Raw genomic sequence first — 18,090 nt, forward strand, 5'->3', positions numbered from 1 at the left:
GCAGTACTTCAAGTGGGATCCGCCAAAGGCTCCCTGAGAGTCTTCAGGGAATCCTCCAGATCAAAACTGTGTTCATAATAACACTAAGATTTTTGTCCGCTAAAATACACCCATCTTTTTCAGCTGCCTGTCTTTGTGAGGTCAGCTTTTCTTCATAACTTCCAACCATTGAATGTAGAAACAGAGAAAAGATCCCACCTGTCTTCTATAACAGCCAGACATTAGAAGTTTCCCAAAATGTGTTAAACAGTGCCAGTTTTCTCACTGAATTTTTTTGTTTTGCATAAGGTTATGTATGTTAACATGTAATAGGTTTATCATTGTTATTTTTCAATTAATAAATATTTTTGAAATTATTAGTCTGAATTTCTGATGCAGTAAATATTAACAGCTAGAACCCACACGAACCGAAGCTCTTTGGGGTCCTTAGTGATTGTTAATAATGTAAAGAGGTTCCGAGACCAAAACACAGAAGGAATGCTGCTACCAAACCTCTCCTAAGGAGCCTTCTGTAAAAGGGCCACAAAGTCTAAAAAATAACAACAGTGGCTCCTATTTTTGTGTACATGACTTTAACTCCCAAGTACTGCTTCCTTAATGTGCTTTTTAAAGCATTCTCTTACGTACTTGTAAGCTCTCCTGAGGCAGGCACTGTGTCATCTCTTTTTCAGGCTGACTCTTCCCTGGTGTGTAACTTGACAGACTTAAATCTAGGTGGCTTATCTTCTCCATTGTACCAGTTTAGTGGCAGGGATTCCTTGGTGCTCTAGGTTGCACTACAAAGTGTCCACCTCTAGATGGCAGCGCAGGCTGGCTCTTTGCTTTGGAATTGGCAAAGCAAATCCATGTTCAGCTTGCTTGTGGGACCCTATGGATCTTCTGAAAGGGAGAGCTTCAGGAGCTTGCCCAGGGTCACGTAGCTAGCGAGTCAAGACTCCTGGCTCACACCTTGAATTGGGATCATTCTCTTTTCTGGGTTAAAAAAATCAAATTAAATATAGACCTAAGAAATATATACATATATCTCTTGGAAGAATTCCATGTCAAAATAGCTATAATAAAGCTTTGTACGAATTGCACTGTGTGTGCAAGTACAGATCTGTGTCATTATGTCTTTGTGATAAGAAGGTGGTGAAATGACCACGTCTTAGCAGATCTTTGTAATGACAACGTGAGATCACAGAACAACTTGACAGAGGTCCTAGATTCTAGCAGTGTGCACATAACTTGGGGAGATTAAAGATTTTGGGAAACTTCACAGGGGGAAAAATTAAATAAATAGGTGTATCAAGCACAGCTTAATACTGCATTTGGAAGATTGCATCCATTTACAAATAAGTGAAGGATACAGATTACAAGGAGTGGAAAAAAGTGATTTTCTATAGGAAATTTGCATTCATTGGACATATGGTAGGACAGCAGTTCATACTCAGCATTATCTCAAGTTTATAAGAGACCTCAGAGGTCATCTAGTCCAGTTTATATCTGAATAGGAATCCTGTCTATGATAATCTCAGTAAGTGCTTATCTACTTCCTGAGAAGTCCCATTCCGTTTTTGAACTCTAATTTTTGTTAAAGTTATTTGAGGCAGCTAGATGGCGCAGTAATTGAGTTTTAGACTGGCCTCAAAAGATTCTGGTCCAAATTCTATGCATACACTGAGTAACTGTATGACTGTGGGCAAGTTATTTAACCTCTCAGCCTCAGTTACCTAATCTGTAAAATGGAGATAGTAAGCCCCTGCCCCCAGAGGTTGTTGTGAGGATGAAATAATATTTGTAAAGTGCTTTGCAAACCTTAAAGGGCTTTATAAATGCTAGCTGTTTATTTTAACTAAGCCTTAATTTATGTTCCCGCAGTTACCATCCACTGATCCTCTGGTGCCAAGTAGGTCAAGTCTAATGCCTCTTCAAATACTTGAAGATAATGTGTATTGGTCTTCTATTTTCCAGGCTAAGTATTCCCATTTTCTTTGGCATGATCTATAGTCTTCTCAGCGATTCTGGTCGCCTTCATTTAGGCCTATTCTAATAGGTCAATTTGTCATCTTTTTAAAATGCAGCACCCGTTTCATTTGAGATATATAGCAGTAAAGAGTGTAAAAGCAATTCAGTACATAGGTTCTAGGGGAACAAAAATGGACTTATAAAAATATTACCAGTTAGTATTGGTAGTCTAAAAGAGTTACATAAATGTAATTATAAAACTTTATTAAGATTCTTACTTGTCTGTTGCCCAGTTTTTTAATCTAATCTTTTGGGTGACTAGAAGTCTTCTTATTTCTCTCTTTCATTTTATAAAAGAAACTGAGAGGATCCCAGAGAGCGTAAGTGATTTGCCCATAATGGGGTAATGGCCGAAGCCTAGGAGCTCAAGATCTGGAGTCAGAGTATTTGCTTACTCTGAATGAAATGAAATCTTCATGGCGCTTTAAACTTTCTTTGAAGCTGCATGTTAAACTTTTACAAAGAAAATGATGCTAAAGGACTACCATAGGACATGCTGTCAGCCATAAGGTTTTGAAGCAAAATGAAGTTCTGAAAGATCCAGTCATCTTGGTTTTTAATATTTAAATACCAAATATTTAAAAACCAGTATTCAAAAAAATTAGAAGTCTAAAAAACAGTATCAAAGACCATCTGGTCCACCTCCCTCATCTCACAGAGGAATAAATTGAGGCCGGAGAAGTGAAGTAACTTGGCCAGGGTCACCTAACAGAAAGAACTAGGATTCAGACCTATTTCCTCCGGTTTGATTCTGTCCAAATCCAGTACTCTTTGACCTTAACCACAGCATGTAAGGGGTGTTCCAAGCCTCCCCGACTCTATTCATTGTCTTTGCATACCTGGGTTGTTGTATTATTTATTTGACCTCCTTGTCAATATTTTTATTGAAAATATATAGTGGGAAACGCTAGGACTCGCCATTCTGTATCGAATTCTGGCTTTTACCAGATTTTTCTTCTTTCTTTAAGCCCTGAAACATACTTGTTAACTCTCTGCTTTGTCTGTACTTCAAATGTTTGGGATACCTTTTTCCCCTCTTCTCTGCTGCCTGTTGCAGTTCACTTCCTTTCTTTAGCCTTCTCTGATGACCTTTGGAGAACCTTTGATTCCTACCTTAGTTCTCCTGTAGCATTCTGTAGATCGTGTTCTAGTTCTAACCATACTCTTCAGTTATTCATGTGCAAGAAGTTTTACCTTATCCCAACTTACCGTATACTGTAGCACTTGGCACTGTGCTATATTCATAGTAAGCATTTAATATTTTTAATTGAATTGTTCGATTGGTAATATAAAGAAAAAAATCCTCAAGTGGAGGGGAGAAAATCCCCCAAATGTTATTTTTTGCCCTTGTCTCTGTTGTCTTATACGCTGCTAGCTGGAAAATCCTTGCTAATTAGGTTGTTGGTGTGGGGGGAAAATCAAAAGATAATATGACATGCCAGGTGACTTGTAGGATTAGACTGCTATTTTGTGTTATTTTCTCTTTTTGTTCAACTTATCATTCTTTTTTAGAAGAAGCCTTTGTCACCAAGAATCTAATGCTTTTGCAAGGAAAGGAATCCTTTGGGAGGAATCTTTCCTATTTAAAATAATTTATCTAATGTTAACTAGTTGGAAAACTCCTGAGGTAATTAGATCATATCCATTAGCCTTCTGAAAAGAACATTTGGTTTTAAATAGATTCCCACTGTTCCTGAGTGTTATGATTTGTGCTCAAGGGCGGACCAATTTTGAGGTGAAGATTATAGTAATTTGGTCTTTTTAGATGATGATGTAATATGCCTTTGTGGTTTCCAGGCCTTTGACTAGAAAGGGAATGGACTAATCTGCCTCCCTCCTAACCCCAGTTACTCCTCATTTCTGTTTCTACTGTGATTAAGCCGTGGACAGGACAATAGAAGAGTAAACTCTGACTCTAATTAGTCCACTCCCTGTTCTATCCATTCATTTCCTTCCTAATCTTTGTTTTTTAATGCCAGAGAAATGTAATTGTATATAAAAAGCATTTATTTAAATATACTAACCATAGACAGCTTGGAACCCTTACTTGCTTTTTATTTCTTTATGTCCTTTCCTGCATGTGAGTTTTTCTTTTACAACTTTTTCATTCTCTTCTCCCTTTTGGTTTTCTTTCCAGTTGCTTGACATATATTTCTTCAAGGCTCCCCACCCCTTCTGTCCCCCTCTTCTTTCCCATCTAGCATTCCTTTTCCCCAATAACTTTTATATTGCCTGTTCCTCTTTATTAATTTCAGTTCCCCATCTTTGTTTCATTTTCCCTATTTATTTCCTTATTCCTTATTTCATCTCCCAAGTTTCTATGGGAGAAGGGAATCAAGGCAAGTAAAAATATGTTTTTAAAAAAAAAAACCAAGCAAACAGGACATTGGCTTTTAACTTAATGTAACCATCATGAGGCTGGAAAATCAGGATGCCCAAGCCTTGGTTTTTGCTACACCTCTAGCCCATGTAATAATGTTCTTTTTGCAGTTCAGATTCCCCTTCTGTTTTCTGCTTGCCCTACTGGCTTTACTTCTCCATTTTTCAAAGTTTATTTGAAAATATTTTCAACAGTTCCTGTTTTTAAAATGTTTCTACCTCATCTGAAAAAGAACATTGAACTAGGTAGTGCCTAAGGGCTCTCCAGTTCTGACTTTCCTTGAGTCACTTCATTCTATCTGTAGCAACTCCAGTCTTGCCACTAGGGACACTTTAATCTCCTAGAATAAAGAAAAAAAATCTGTAGGTGAAAAAGTAGGTCATTTCCACATTCTCCTTCAGTATGTCATTTTTTGCTAGAGACTGTGTGCAGTTGCAGAGAGGGAAGGTCAGAAGTCAGTGGGGCACTGTCACCTCCCTTGTTACTGGTGCTGGAGTTGCTCTCAGCCCCAGCTACTTGGCTTTCATTCTCAGTTGCATCATTAGCCAAAGAAAAGTGAAGTAAGCAGTCTTAACTTAGATCTCTCTCCCTTTGGGTCTTTGCAGAAAAGTGTCCTAGCACAGTGAGGAGGTGGAAGGAGTAACTTCTGGGGCCAAAGTAGCTCCAGCGTCCTCTAAAATATTCCAAGCACATTCTGTGACAGTTGACTGTTGGTTATTGTTGTACAGTTGTTTCTGCCATTTCCAACTCTTGGTGACCCTGGTGGGGGTTTCCTTGGCAAAGATGCTGGAATGGCCTGCCATTCCCTTCTCCAGCTCATTTTACAGGGTTAAATGACTTGCCCAGGGTCCCATAACTAGCTACTTAAGTGCCTGAGTCAGATTGGAACTCAAAAAGAGGAGTCCTCTTGCCTCCGAATCTTGGCACTCTGCTCACTGTGCCACCTAGCTGACCCAGCAACAGCAAAGGAAAGTGACTTCCCTAATGGGAAAACTGACATTCAGAGTGAGTTCCATTTTTGTAGTTGCCTGTGTTCTTAGTTTACTAGAGACTTTTCCGTTTGTAGGCACACTGGCTTTCAGATGGATGGAGCTATGTTTGCACAGTGATTGTCTCTGAGCTGTCACGATGTTGGGGACGTACAAGTACGAGAGAAGAAAGCTGATACATTCATATGCAATCCCGTACAATCCTGCTGTACATTTGTTATCTCCTTTCTGGCTGCTAAGATAGCCTTTTAGTGGAGAGGGTTTGCCTGCCTTGTACTAACTGATCCATTTCTATGTTAAAGAGTAAATCTTTCTCTGAACACTGAGTGTGTGTGCACATTTTCCCAGGAGAGGCCAGCTCGTTGTTTCTTAATCCCTACAGGATTCCTAGTCCTTGGAGTAATCTCATTGCTATTCATAGGGTAGGAAGCAAGTTTACAAAAGGTAATAGTGATACAGTTCAGGACACGCCTCTTATGAAAATCACTATTTCACGTTAATTGAAAGGAGCTCTGGAGGCCTGAATTCCAAGCCAATGTCTGCCTCATTATTCTTGTGGGACCTTGGACAAGTCCCTTAAACTCATTAAGGTTCAGTTACCTCTTTTATGAAATGAACATAATGATGCGTTTCCCTTTCCCACTGTCTTATATTTAACTATTTTGTATTTATTCTTCTTGTTTATTCAATATACACTTACATGTGTGCTCTTGTCCTCCCAGTGAAAATGTATGATCCTTTTGAGGAGGACTTTTTCCTTCGTTGTATTTGTATGTACAAGACCTAGCACTTAATATTTGATTGATACTTCTACGTTTAAATTATCTGAAGGGGAATATCTAGTTGTTTTGGGGTTTTGTATGCCCAGTACCCAGTTCACAATGCTGTATGTGTACTGGGTTCTTATTAAAGTGAATATCTGCTTCTGACAGTTGTTGAGAAGACGAGATGAGCTGATGTCTCTAAAATGCTTTCTGGCTACAAACCGCGATCTAATACGTAGCTCAGGCAGCCATTTTGTTTGCTCACTTGTGAGAAAAATAAATCAGCAACTGCCTCCTATTCTTGGGGCTCTTACTGCTGATAAGGGCAGAGTTCTCAGACTCCCAGAGGCCTTCCCAGCTGGAATCTCACAGTTAAACTTACAATAATCTTACATCACTCACGTCAGTTGGAATATTTTCAAACTTCAGTAAAGAACTCTAAGTTCCTAAACTTATTTGCCAGTTCTCTTAACTTCAGAGTTTTGAATTAGGATAGCCACGGGGATGGTCTCATTTAGGAATGTTTCCCCTGCCTGGGATTTGTAACTGGACTTAAGGTCCAAAGTAGCGCACCGTGCAAGGGGACTAAAACATCTTTCACACTGGTGAAGTTTTGCTGCAGCTTGCTTTGGTTTCCAGGGTAAAGTCTCCCTTTTTACGTGCTGATTTATTCTCCTTTTTCATATTAACTTATCCCAGAAAACAGGAGGGCTACATTTCTATGGGCCCGTGCATTAGTGCTCATGAATCTCTGTAAAACTGACTCTACTTTTTTAATTAATAGAACTCTGTTAAACTTACCTAGCTGGTGCAAGTGCGACTGACCCACAGAGAGACTCCTAGAGTTAGCATTTTCTTTTTTATATGCTTAGTGAGGAGAATATTGTAGGGGTGCGCAGTGTAAGGCTCTTGCTGTGCATTGCAGCAAATGCTGAAGCTTTCCCAGAGAATGCTGGCACTTTTGCCATCATGTCTGGGTAGGGTCGCCATTATGTAAACTTCCACTCTCTTTGAGAGGTAAGAGGTAAGAGGGAGGTAGCTCCTACAATCCAGTTTTCCCTCTTTATTTCCAGTCTGTTAATATCGGAAGAATGATTTAAGCAAAATTCTTATTTAGCCTGTAGTTCTCCCAGCATTCTTTGCCCTCTAGAGACATCTAGAAATCATTGAATAGAGAGATTTCCTTGAAGCAGGTGGCATTTCCTGTGATATACCTTCTGAAATAGGTCTTCATTCAAATGTAAGACTAGACTATTGTGTTAATGCACATTTCCTGAGCTTGCTGTGGTAGGCATGATGCCATATCCACACCCTTGTGGGAAATGCCAGGCCTCTGGATGGATATTATGTTGTATTGTGAACTTCATTGTGATATGAAATTATTTACAAGCTAACTTCAGTTTCTATTGTTAACATTTTTCCCAGTTGAGCTAACTTACTAAGGTTGGATTATTGGATTGGTGAAAATTTTAATTGAAACATTAAGGATCCCTTTTGAAAGCAAAGACACTTTCTTAGGAGGAAAACATTTGTAACCCACAAATGTTGGAAAATAGTAATATTAGTTGCCTTTAAGAAAAGTGACAATGTTGACGTACCTTTTCAATATGGCTTGATTTATAATACCAGGAAATATGTAGCCAGTAACCAGTGTGTTATTCCATGTAGCCTGACCTTTGAAATAAGTATTTTCTTGTGGTATAATTTGTCTCCATTTTTTTAACTGTAATCAGTGGAATTTAAAAAAAAAAATGTGGCCTTTCTTTAGCACCTGAAGCTGGATATTCAAAGCCTGACCAGTCATTCTTCAAGCATTTATTAAACACTTAGTATTTGTACTAAGAGCTGGAGACACAAAGAAAGGAGGAAAATTCTCCTCACATATCATCCATTCTAATGGAGAAGACATCCTGTCTATAACTACATTTAAGATACAAGTTATGTACGAGATATGTACACAGTAGATAGAAGTAATCTGAAAAGGGAAGCCATTAGCAGGTGTTGGGGGAGAAGGAAGACCAGGAAGGGCCTCCTGAAGAAGGTTGAGCTTTGAGGTGAATGTTGAAGGAAATCAAGGAATCTTAAAAAGGTAGAGAGGGACAGAGCATTCCAGGCATGAGGATAGGAAATGCAAAGGCAGGGAGGTGGGAGATGAGACTACAAATAGGTTAGTGTAGCTTAATCAGAGTTCATGGAAAGCATGTAAGCATATTAGAAAGTACTGAGGGACCGAGTTATATCAAACTTTAAATGCTAATAGTATTGAATTTGATCCTGGGGATAATAGAGAGCCGCTGGAGCTTATAGAACAGGAAGACTATATGGTCAGACAAGTCCCTTTGGTGCCTGGGTGAAGAATGGATTGGAGTGGGGAGGCAGCTCAGGCAGGAAGACTAGCTAGGTTAGGGTTCTTTACCTAGGGCCCAGGAACTGTTTTTAAAAAGATTTTGATAGTTGTGTATCAATATAACTGGTTTTCTTTGTACTCCTGTGTGGACTGTGTTGTGTACTTAAAAACATTTTGATTAAAGGTCTATAGATTTCACCAGTCTGCCAGAGTGAGTTGTGATACCAAAATGGTTAGGGAACCTCTGCTTTCAGTTTCTTCCTCGTATAGCTCATCAAACTTTTCAAGTGGTAGAATGAGAAGCTAGTATACCGGGCCAGTTTCTCTACTGCCTTCTGTAAAGAGTGTGTATTATAAATGGATTCATGTTTTCTTAGAGAACCACAAAATTTTATAACTGTGAGAGAGCTTTGATCCAGTAGCTGTCTAATAGTTGTATCAACTCTTGGGTTATCCTAGCTAAAATTCCTCTTTGTACTGGAAGCCTTTCTGGATCCCCAGGAATTCTAGTGCCTTGCTTTGGTTGGTTATTTCCCATTCTATATATGGCTCGATTGTATATAATTGTGTACTATATATGTGTATGTATGTATGTATATAAATTGGTAGGGCTTTCTTAAAACGAGAAAGCAAAACAAAACTAAGTCTTTTAGTCTGAGAAGAGTAATACAACAGGGACATTTGGGTTATTGAAAGAAACACATTAAGAAATCCATTTCAGTCTTCCAAAGCATTGCCTTAAGGGGGTCACAAAATCTTAGTCAGTTTATAATTTTAAAAATGAGCTTTTGATAAAGGATTATTATACCCGGGAAGGGAGCCTTTAATACCAAAGTTCCTATCAGAGTAACATTTTATAACATCCATTCATCCAATGACCTGATGGAGTAACTGCTGAGATATTCCTTTAGTAACACCATGTGGATTCTTTGCTATCGTATTATCAAATTAGAAAGCACTTCGGTTGTTTTTTCATTTAGTTTGCTTAGCTCCGAGCGTTCCGAACCATATAATTTTGACTGTCAATGGGATGCCTGGTACTGTGCAGCTACAAGCTCTGGGTTTATCCATTCTTGACTAAATTTGAAAAAATGGAAAGGGTCCGGAAGAAGGAGAGGAACTTAGGGCTTATTTAAATTAAAGTGACTTTAAATATCTTTTTTGTTGTTGTTGTTTAGAAATATTTTATCCTTAGAGCATTACACCTTTTTCTGAACAAGTACAACTTACAGAAATTATACACAGCCAACTTTTTATCGAGTATTAACATTGACCATGTTTTGTTTAGCTGACATATCATTTCAGTTGAAAAAACAATCTCCTGTTACAAAAAATAATCCCAGACCTTAATGGATCTGAGAGTTGTTTTTACAAATGTACCAACAAAGTGTCAAGCTAAACAAGATTTTAAATAGAAAAAAATACTCATTTTTAAATAGTTTGTAAACTTTAAATATCTTTTAAAAGTGTGTTTTTTTAACCATTTCTATCACAAATTTACTTCAGTAAGCAAGGGTGAGAGGCAAAGTGCCTATTTCTTCCTTTTCCTTTAGGTTAGGAGCTAGCTTTTGCCACGTGCTTTATAATTGTATCCTGAATGTTCCCAAGAAACACAGAATTATAGGATCAAAAATTGTGAAATTTTCAAATCGGAAGGAACCTTAGAAGTTACTTAGTCCAACATCTTCATTTTATAGATGGGGAAAACAGGCCTGGGGACATGAGGTGACACAAGGAATTAACTTGAAGTGGGTGGATTTTTCCTAGGGTTGTGGCAGGGTAAGAATGAGAGCTTCCAGCCATCATCTCCATCTCCATCGAATAGCAAGCATTTAAGGAGACCTTTTTACTGTAAAGACTGCTAATGGTCCTTGGATTGCAGTTAAAGGAGACTCTCTCAGGGGATTCTGTTTCCTACTGACCAAAAGAGGGTAGAATACGTGAGGTCTAACTCCATCTGGCAGAGTAGGGCGGTGCACATAACACCTGGTGATGCCTGTCTCCACTCAAGCTTCTTATGTTTTCCTCTGCTTATATGTTTCCTCTTGCTTGCAAAAATTTTCTTGCAGAGTGATTTTTATGTAGATAAAAAAAAGCCCTGAGGTATAGGGAGAAGGATTTGTGTGGTAATTCAGTGGAACATCTTGCCCTTTCTGTCTAAAAAGTGAAAGAGAAATCCCTTTTTATATAACTGTAAGATAACATGGGTATTCTAACATCTACCTTTTTGAAATATTATAATGCAATTAATGACAAGCAAGAGGAATAAAAATAGATAAAATAAAAGAAGGTGAAAGCCGTAGTGGGACAAGAATCTCCTTGACTTGAATCTCCAAAAAAAAAAAAAATGTTTATGCCAACGCAGGAGTGACAGGGGAGAAGGGAGTACTATACTACGGGGCATAGTTACGGTAGAAATTTGTGTTTTAAAATGGAAATAGTTTAATTGATTTAGATCAGGAATTCTTAGCCCTTTTTGTCTCAGTTCAGTTAAGCCTGTAGACTTCTCTGAATAGTGTTTTTAGATGCATACTCTAAAATACATGATTGTAAAGCAAGCCAGTTATAGTGAAATCCAGAAATATATATTTTAAAAGTACAAGGATCTCAGGCTAAACAACCCTGATTTAAAACAGTGCCTCTTTCATTCAGCCTGATAGAATCAGGACTATATCTAGACAATACCAGATAGACAAGTAGCAAATCGGTCATGTTTTTTGTAGGCTGATGTCTACCACCCTCTCAGAATTCAGTTGGAAATCTGCCTTTTCAATCATCCTCATTTTCAGATGATTTGGGGCATTATTTTTATTGATATGACATGCTAGACTCCTTAGAAATGTGTGTTCCTGGTTGCTTAACAAGGATGCTCATATGCCATATGAAGTGAGGGTAGAGGTGGTTAATGCAGGCAATTCTTTTAGCAAAGCCCCCAAACTACTACTAAATTCACCCTTTTCATGACCTGAATATTCCCTCTTTCCTTAGTGGGAGTTTTACTGGCTATAAGATGTTTATCCCGGAAACTCTGCTCCGTATACTAGCATCCTAGCATTTGCCTAGGTAGCGGTATAGAAGGAGTCTGACCCAGTCACCTCTTGCCTTGGTAGCATTTAGCACTGCCCTTCAGTGATGATGTCACAAGCCACCCTGTCAGTAGGGCACAGGCTTCCAGATACTGTCAAACCCCCTCCCCCACAATGATGGTGAAACTGCTCATCTCCTTTCTATTTTTACTTGTGAAATGACTCAGCCCAGATTAGATTGGGTAGTTTGTGGAACCCAGCAAAGCTAGCTGTGCCCTGTAGCGGTAGTCAAAACTTTGGTTTTGGCATCGTTGGCACCATTTTCTAACTAATTAAGTTAATAGCTTAGTTACAGCTTAGTTTCTCACTGTGAAGATGCACGTAACACTCAGGAGTGAGTAGCGCCTTCAAGTTGGATTTTCTAATGTTGGAAAACAAGTACTAAGCACCGGGGCTTATTGTGCCTGTGTAATGAACCTCTTGTTTCTAATATTAAGTCTCCATGAACTCAACTTGCGTTTCTTAGTCACCATGTTGCAAAGGTGTTTGTCCTGTTAGCAGCTTATGCGGCTTTTTAAAGGACAGATGAGGCAGATTTCTTCCTCTTTAAAACTATCCATACATTCACTATACCTTGGTCATTTCAGTAATCACTTTTAATGTCATGCAGTGCTTAGGCCCAAATGGTTTCATAGCCCATACTTTTTGTGGTTATTTTATAGGTAGATCTAAATCTCTACTAGTGTAATAATTCATTTATTTTCCTGAGAGCAGCTCGGTGGCAGTGGATAGAGTGCTGGAGCTGCAATCAAGGAAGTCCTGAGTTCAAATTTGGCCTCTGACAGTCTCTGGGCAAGTGTTTGCCATAGTTTTCTCATTTGTAAAATGAGCTGGAGAAGGAAATTCTGCCAATAAAACCTCAAATGGGGTCACAGAGAATCAGACAATGTCCTGATCTTCCCTTTGTTTCTGCTATTTTCAAAGCCAAAGAGAATTTTTTGAATGAAAAGTGAATGAATTAATGAGAAATCATATATTAAATCCTTATTATGTACAAAGTACTTTGCTTTTTTTTTTTGTAAATGAGAAAAATAGCGAAATGATTCAAGTTGTCTAAAATCCATCTTTTTTCTTGATTCCTTCAGCCCCTCTTGCTCCACCTGAAAAAATTGCCTTGTCTTTTGTTTGTATTTTGTGCCCCTGAGCCCTTTGGGTTCTGGGGTCTTTGCTCTGTAGGTAACGTGTTTGAACATGTCGTTATCTTCGCTCTCCTCTATTAGATTGTGAGCTGTTTGAGTACAGAGACTGTCTTTTATATGTCTCTGTATCCTCAGTGCTTGGCACAATGCTTGACACAGTAAGTACTTAAGTGTTTATTTACCTGCTGACATATGTATATGTTGTATCCCTTAATAGAATGTAAGTTACCTATGAGGAAGTATGGTTTTATTTTTTTGTTTATCTAGAGAGTATAGTATGGTGGCTGTCACATAGTCAGGGCTTAATAAATCATCATTCATTGATTGATTTGAACCTAGGAGTACTCTTGGCCTATACAGGGAGAGGCGGGGGAGAGCCACAGGGGGCGGAACATGCAGCCTTGAGGCTGACTGTAGCCCTCTAGGTCCTCAAGTGCAGCCCTTTGATGGAATCAAAACTGCATAGAACAAATTTGTTTGGATTCTGTCAAAGGGCTGCACTTGAAGACCTAGAGGGGCACATGTGGCCTTGAGCCCACAGGTTCCCACCTCTGGGACATTAGAACATGAAGGGTTGTGTGTGGCATAGTATTATACAACTATTGACCACTTTCAACCCCTTCCTAACTGTCTTGGGCTCATTATCCATGATGTCAGAGCAGCACGAATTACCAGCTGTGCCAGTTCCTATAGTGGTTTTGTGATGGAGTACCAAGTAGCCATTAGAGGCTAAAACTTAGACCGCCCCACTCCTTTTCACTTGTAACATAAGTTGGACTGGAATCCACAAAGTTAAAACTAGCCAACTGCAGTAAAACAATGTCAAAGTATATATTCAAGCCCATTTTAAGTATAGTAATTCATAAATTCAAATGATACAGAGGATGTAAGTTTCAGTAGTCCTATAGTCAGGTCAAAAGACAACTTTTTTTTATTAAAATAAAGAAACATGAATTGAGATTTTAGATTATTGAGGCCCAATCCTGTATTTGCTATACTGCGGGTTGTCTCCAGTGAGTATCTCAAGAATTGTCTTCAAATTATCAGTAAACAAATAGAAGTTAAGAAAAAAATCCTTTTAATTTATTTGGATTTTAAATATCTCTTAGTAATTTGTGGAAGGAAGAATCCAGTAAAATCCAGCAAATCAGTCCAAAAACATTATTGGGATCTGAGTCTTTGAATTGTGGGGAAATTAAAATTTGGACCTAGAAACTGGATCTGGAATTTGAAAAAAGAGATACCATTTTTTTACTTTAATATAAAAATAATAATCTCCTTTACATCTTTTAAGATACTCTTGTTTTTTCCCTTGAAAAAACATAGTCAACCTTACCCAACCCTACCCTCCTTGACTGGTTTTGCTTTTCTACATAAAGATGCTACCTACTACCTCTGGCCATGCCATCCTAATTTCTGTGTCCCTTCTGTGATGCCAATCTGTTGCCAAGTTCTGTTGATTTTACGTTTCTAATATTTCTCCCATATGCCTCCTTTCTTCCCCCAACTCTCTTACCACCTTCCTGCTGGTTCTCATTATTGTGGACTATTATAAACCTTCTGGTTGGTCTCCCTGCCTTAAATCTCTCTTCACTACAGTCCATCCACCATTTATTGCTGTCACATAAGCTTCCTAAAGCTTAAGTCTGACCATGTCAGCTCTCCTGTTCAATAAACTCCATTGGTTCCTTGTCACCTTGAACATCAGATAGAATGTCCTGTTTGTAACATTCTCTATAACCAGCTCTTCCTTTGCAGTCTTCCTAAACCTTACCCTCTCACTCACTGATCAAGTGACCCTGGCCTCAAATCCATTCCTCACACAAGACACTTACTCCATCTCTTAACTCTACATTTTCACCACCTTCTGTTCCCCATTCCTGCCATTCTCTCCCTCTCTGCCTTGTTGATTCCCTGACTTCCCCAAAAGCCCACCTTCCATAGGAAGCCTTTGCTCATCTCACTTAATGCTAACACCTTCCTTCTGTTGTTGAACACCTTCAGTTTATCCTGTATCTCTTGTTTGCACATAGCTGTCGACATGTTTCCCCCCCCACTAGACTGGGAGCTTCTTGAGAGCAGAGCCTTTCTTTGTATCCCATGTGCTTTAACAAAGTGCCTGGAATATATAGTAGGCATTTAATAAATGTTTATCATATATAAAAGGACAAGGAAAGGTGGAGATCCTCCATATGGCACCAATACAAAGAAATATATTTTCAAGTGAAGAAAGATACAATTTTCTTTTATGGCTTTTTAAAACTTAACCATAAGTATGTACTTCTTAAGTATATGGTTGTGTTTGTTTCATGGCTAGATATTTCAGAACCCATCATCATCTTTGCATGACCTGCTAAGTTGTTTTTAGTCCTTAGAAGTTTAGAAGTGGTTATCTGGGTGGGGGGAAGAGGAGACCTCAGAAGGGGAGAGGAGTTCGTTTTATGTCCCCCCCCACCCCATCTTTTTATTGTTCATATGAACAGAAAATCCTGCAGCATAAGAAGAGGGACAGAATTTGTACAAGGCTTCTCCCTTTAGGATAGAGACTTGAATTATGGAGCAATTTCTGTTACAGTACCCTTCTGTTACAAACAGAACTGTCATCTCTCCCCATTCATTTCACACAGGTATACACACGCACATGCGCGCACACGCGCACACATTTTCAGGAGTCAGACTTACTTTAAAATTATGAATAGCTGTTAATTGGTAGTATGTGAGAGGAAAACACTACAAAACTTAGTTCTACTAAAGGGATATGTGCCTGGGATGGTACAGAGGGAATACAGTGGGAATAGGGAATAAGGCCTTCAATGTATTAAGATGGGGGCAGGGGTGCCTTTTCTCCCCTTGAGCTTAAAACTCTGTATATACTGTAATCATGTAACACTGTAAATGATTTTTTTCAAATGAGAAATTATCCTGTATCAATTGTTTGAACAGTGATTTATACTTTCATTACTTCAAGATCCAGCTGTACATAGATGATTTTATGGGAAAAATTAATTAGAGGTTTTTAAAAATGGGTGATTTTTTTCATAAGTCATTCAGTGTAGGGGAAATTGAAAAACAAACAAAACTAGGTAAAGTTTATTAATCTGTTAGTGTTCCTGAAATTTTTTCTTGTTTTTAAGGTGAACTGAAATAAGTCTAATGTCTTCCTGGTAGAGGAATCTCTCTGAAAGAAAGTGACTTTTTGAAAAAGCTGTTTTTGGTTTTTTTTTGGATTTGAGATGAACATTTGGGGTGACTGGCCACAGAAGAATTGATCTGGAATGACAAAAAAACAATTAGTGCTTTGGAACTATGGAACTTGGCCCAGAGGAGTATCATTGTGATGAAAACTCTGCAGTCCTTTTGTCTGAGGAAATATTTAGCTTCACATTACAGTAGACATTAATTCCATGGAGTAATGGATATTGCTTAAGGCCTAGGAGACTGCAGTACAAAACCCTGGGATCGTGGAGTTCTTTCTAAGGCTTATGTGAGTTGTGACTGACCAGTCATTCCTCTCAAACACAAGGCATTGAACTTCTCATGGCTGCTGTCGAAGTAGAGGTAATAATTACCTAGGAATATGGCCATTACGCACTCTGAGATTCTCAGATCAGATGCTGAGTATGGAATGATTTTAGTTGATGTTCGTAAAGAATGCCTACTTTTGAAGGACTGAGACTTTATGTGTAATTTCATAAAGTTTTTGCTTAAAATTTAAAATGACTAAAACTCCTTTAGACTGTTAGGTATTTTATAGTGTCTTTCCTTCGAGCTGGGTCACTGCTGGTTCCCAAGATAAATGTGTCTAAACACAAGCTTTTCCATGCATCGCCAGACTCTGATCTTTGCCAAACTCACTGGATAATGATGCAATCTTGTGAAGCTGGTGTTGGAGTTCGTCACCATGGAGGTGTTTCTGTCAACAAAACCTTAGCTTTATGGTCCTTTAATAATTGATTATACAGAAAAAGCAGAGGATGCTTAGGAAGGAATATTGGTTTTGTTTTTAAACACCTCTCACAGTTGAGTGATGAGATGAATGATTACAAATTTGGGACTGAAAACTGACCTCATTGAATTAATATAGTGGTTTTAGAGTTGGAAAAAAAGAGAGTGGTGATGGGCTGAAATTCACAAATCCCCAACATGCACTGGGTCTCTCAAAAGTTTGATTTCGTCTTTGGACTGAATGGATTTAATATGATCAATAAATCCTATAATCCTGGCTCAAAATACTTGAGGAATTTGAATGGATCAGTTCCTTGTAAATTACAAAGGGCACAACTAGTATCTAAAGCAGAATCAGTTTAGGTTTTCTAGAGAGAGAGAATCGCAATTCTGTAAAGTTACTCTAGGCACCTTCTTTCTTCCCCCAAATGAGTTCATTCTGATCGTCTTTAGCTTTTATTTGCTGTTGAGATTAAAAACAAAAAACCAAACTTATGAAATAAGCTTCTCAGTACAGTCTGGTTGTAAGTGGTATGGTATTAGGGCAGAAACCTCAAACACTTTATGAACTAAATTGGAGGGGAGTTATAGCCCTTCTTTGAAACTGGTGGAGGAACTAAGCACAAAGCTTGTTATATGATTATCGTTAGTATGGGTTGGATTTTCTTTCTTTCTGAATTTTTGGATGAGTCATAGAAAATTAATAAACCATTAGTCATCCCTGCAAAACTTAATTTTAGTCTGGCTACAGACATATTTTTCAAAGATAGTGTTTCCTCTCCTCATTTGGGGTTCAGAGGATGCAAATCAGCTTTAAGAATAGCTTATGTAAAATAATTCTGAAAAGAAATAGGAACACATTTTAGACTCTCTCTTCTTTGGGGAGATTTGTGCCATCATCCTTCTTTTGGTATGGATATTTAAAAGTAAGTGAGTAGTAGGTCTTGTTTTAAGGGTGGAATTAATAGGCACTTTAACTATAAAATAAAATTCTTTTGTACATGCAAAAATATAACACAAGATGATCAAAAGAAAATCCAGCAAGCAAGGGTAAAAATAACACATTATTTACTGTTGTATAATGTTAAAATATTTCACCAAGACAAATTGCAGTCAAAATTAATGTGAGTTATGGAAAATGAAATACATAAGGATGCATTTATACAAGTGCAGACTAAATATTTTCCATACAGGTAGGTAAATGAAAAAAAACCAAACGATATACAGTAAGTGCACACTGGATATGACTATGCAGGCAAAACCTAGTTAGTTTTATATATTCTTGTACAGTTCATGCACAAATCTCTCCCAAAGGAAAAGTTCAGTCTTTTTTTTTTTTTTTAATTTGGAGAGAGGTGAGAAGAAAGGGGTGGGGGGGTGGGTAAGTTCCTTGTAAGAATGTCAGTGTGGATGATGATGACGAGGGGGTCAGT

General features: G+C 38.2%; 2 protein-coding genes across 6 annotated transcripts in view; one reads left to right on the forward strand and one right to left on the reverse strand.

The window, feature by feature from the left end:
* The window catches only part of CMSS1 (cms1 ribosomal small subunit homolog), a 414,416-nt gene that overhangs the window by 12,946 nt on the left and 383,380 nt on the right, over nt 1–18,090 (forward strand). The window lies entirely within an intron of this gene.
* The window catches only part of LOC140507272 (filamin A-interacting protein 1-like), a 61,772-nt gene that overhangs the window by 6,983 nt on the left and 36,699 nt on the right, over nt 1–18,090 (reverse strand). The window lies entirely within an intron of this gene.

This window comes from Notamacropus eugenii, chromosome 5 (assembly GCF_028372415.1).
Source record: "Notamacropus eugenii isolate mMacEug1 chromosome 5, mMacEug1.pri_v2, whole genome shotgun sequence".
In the NCBI taxonomy this organism is placed as follows: domain Eukaryota; kingdom Metazoa; phylum Chordata; class Mammalia; order Diprotodontia; family Macropodidae; genus Notamacropus; species Notamacropus eugenii.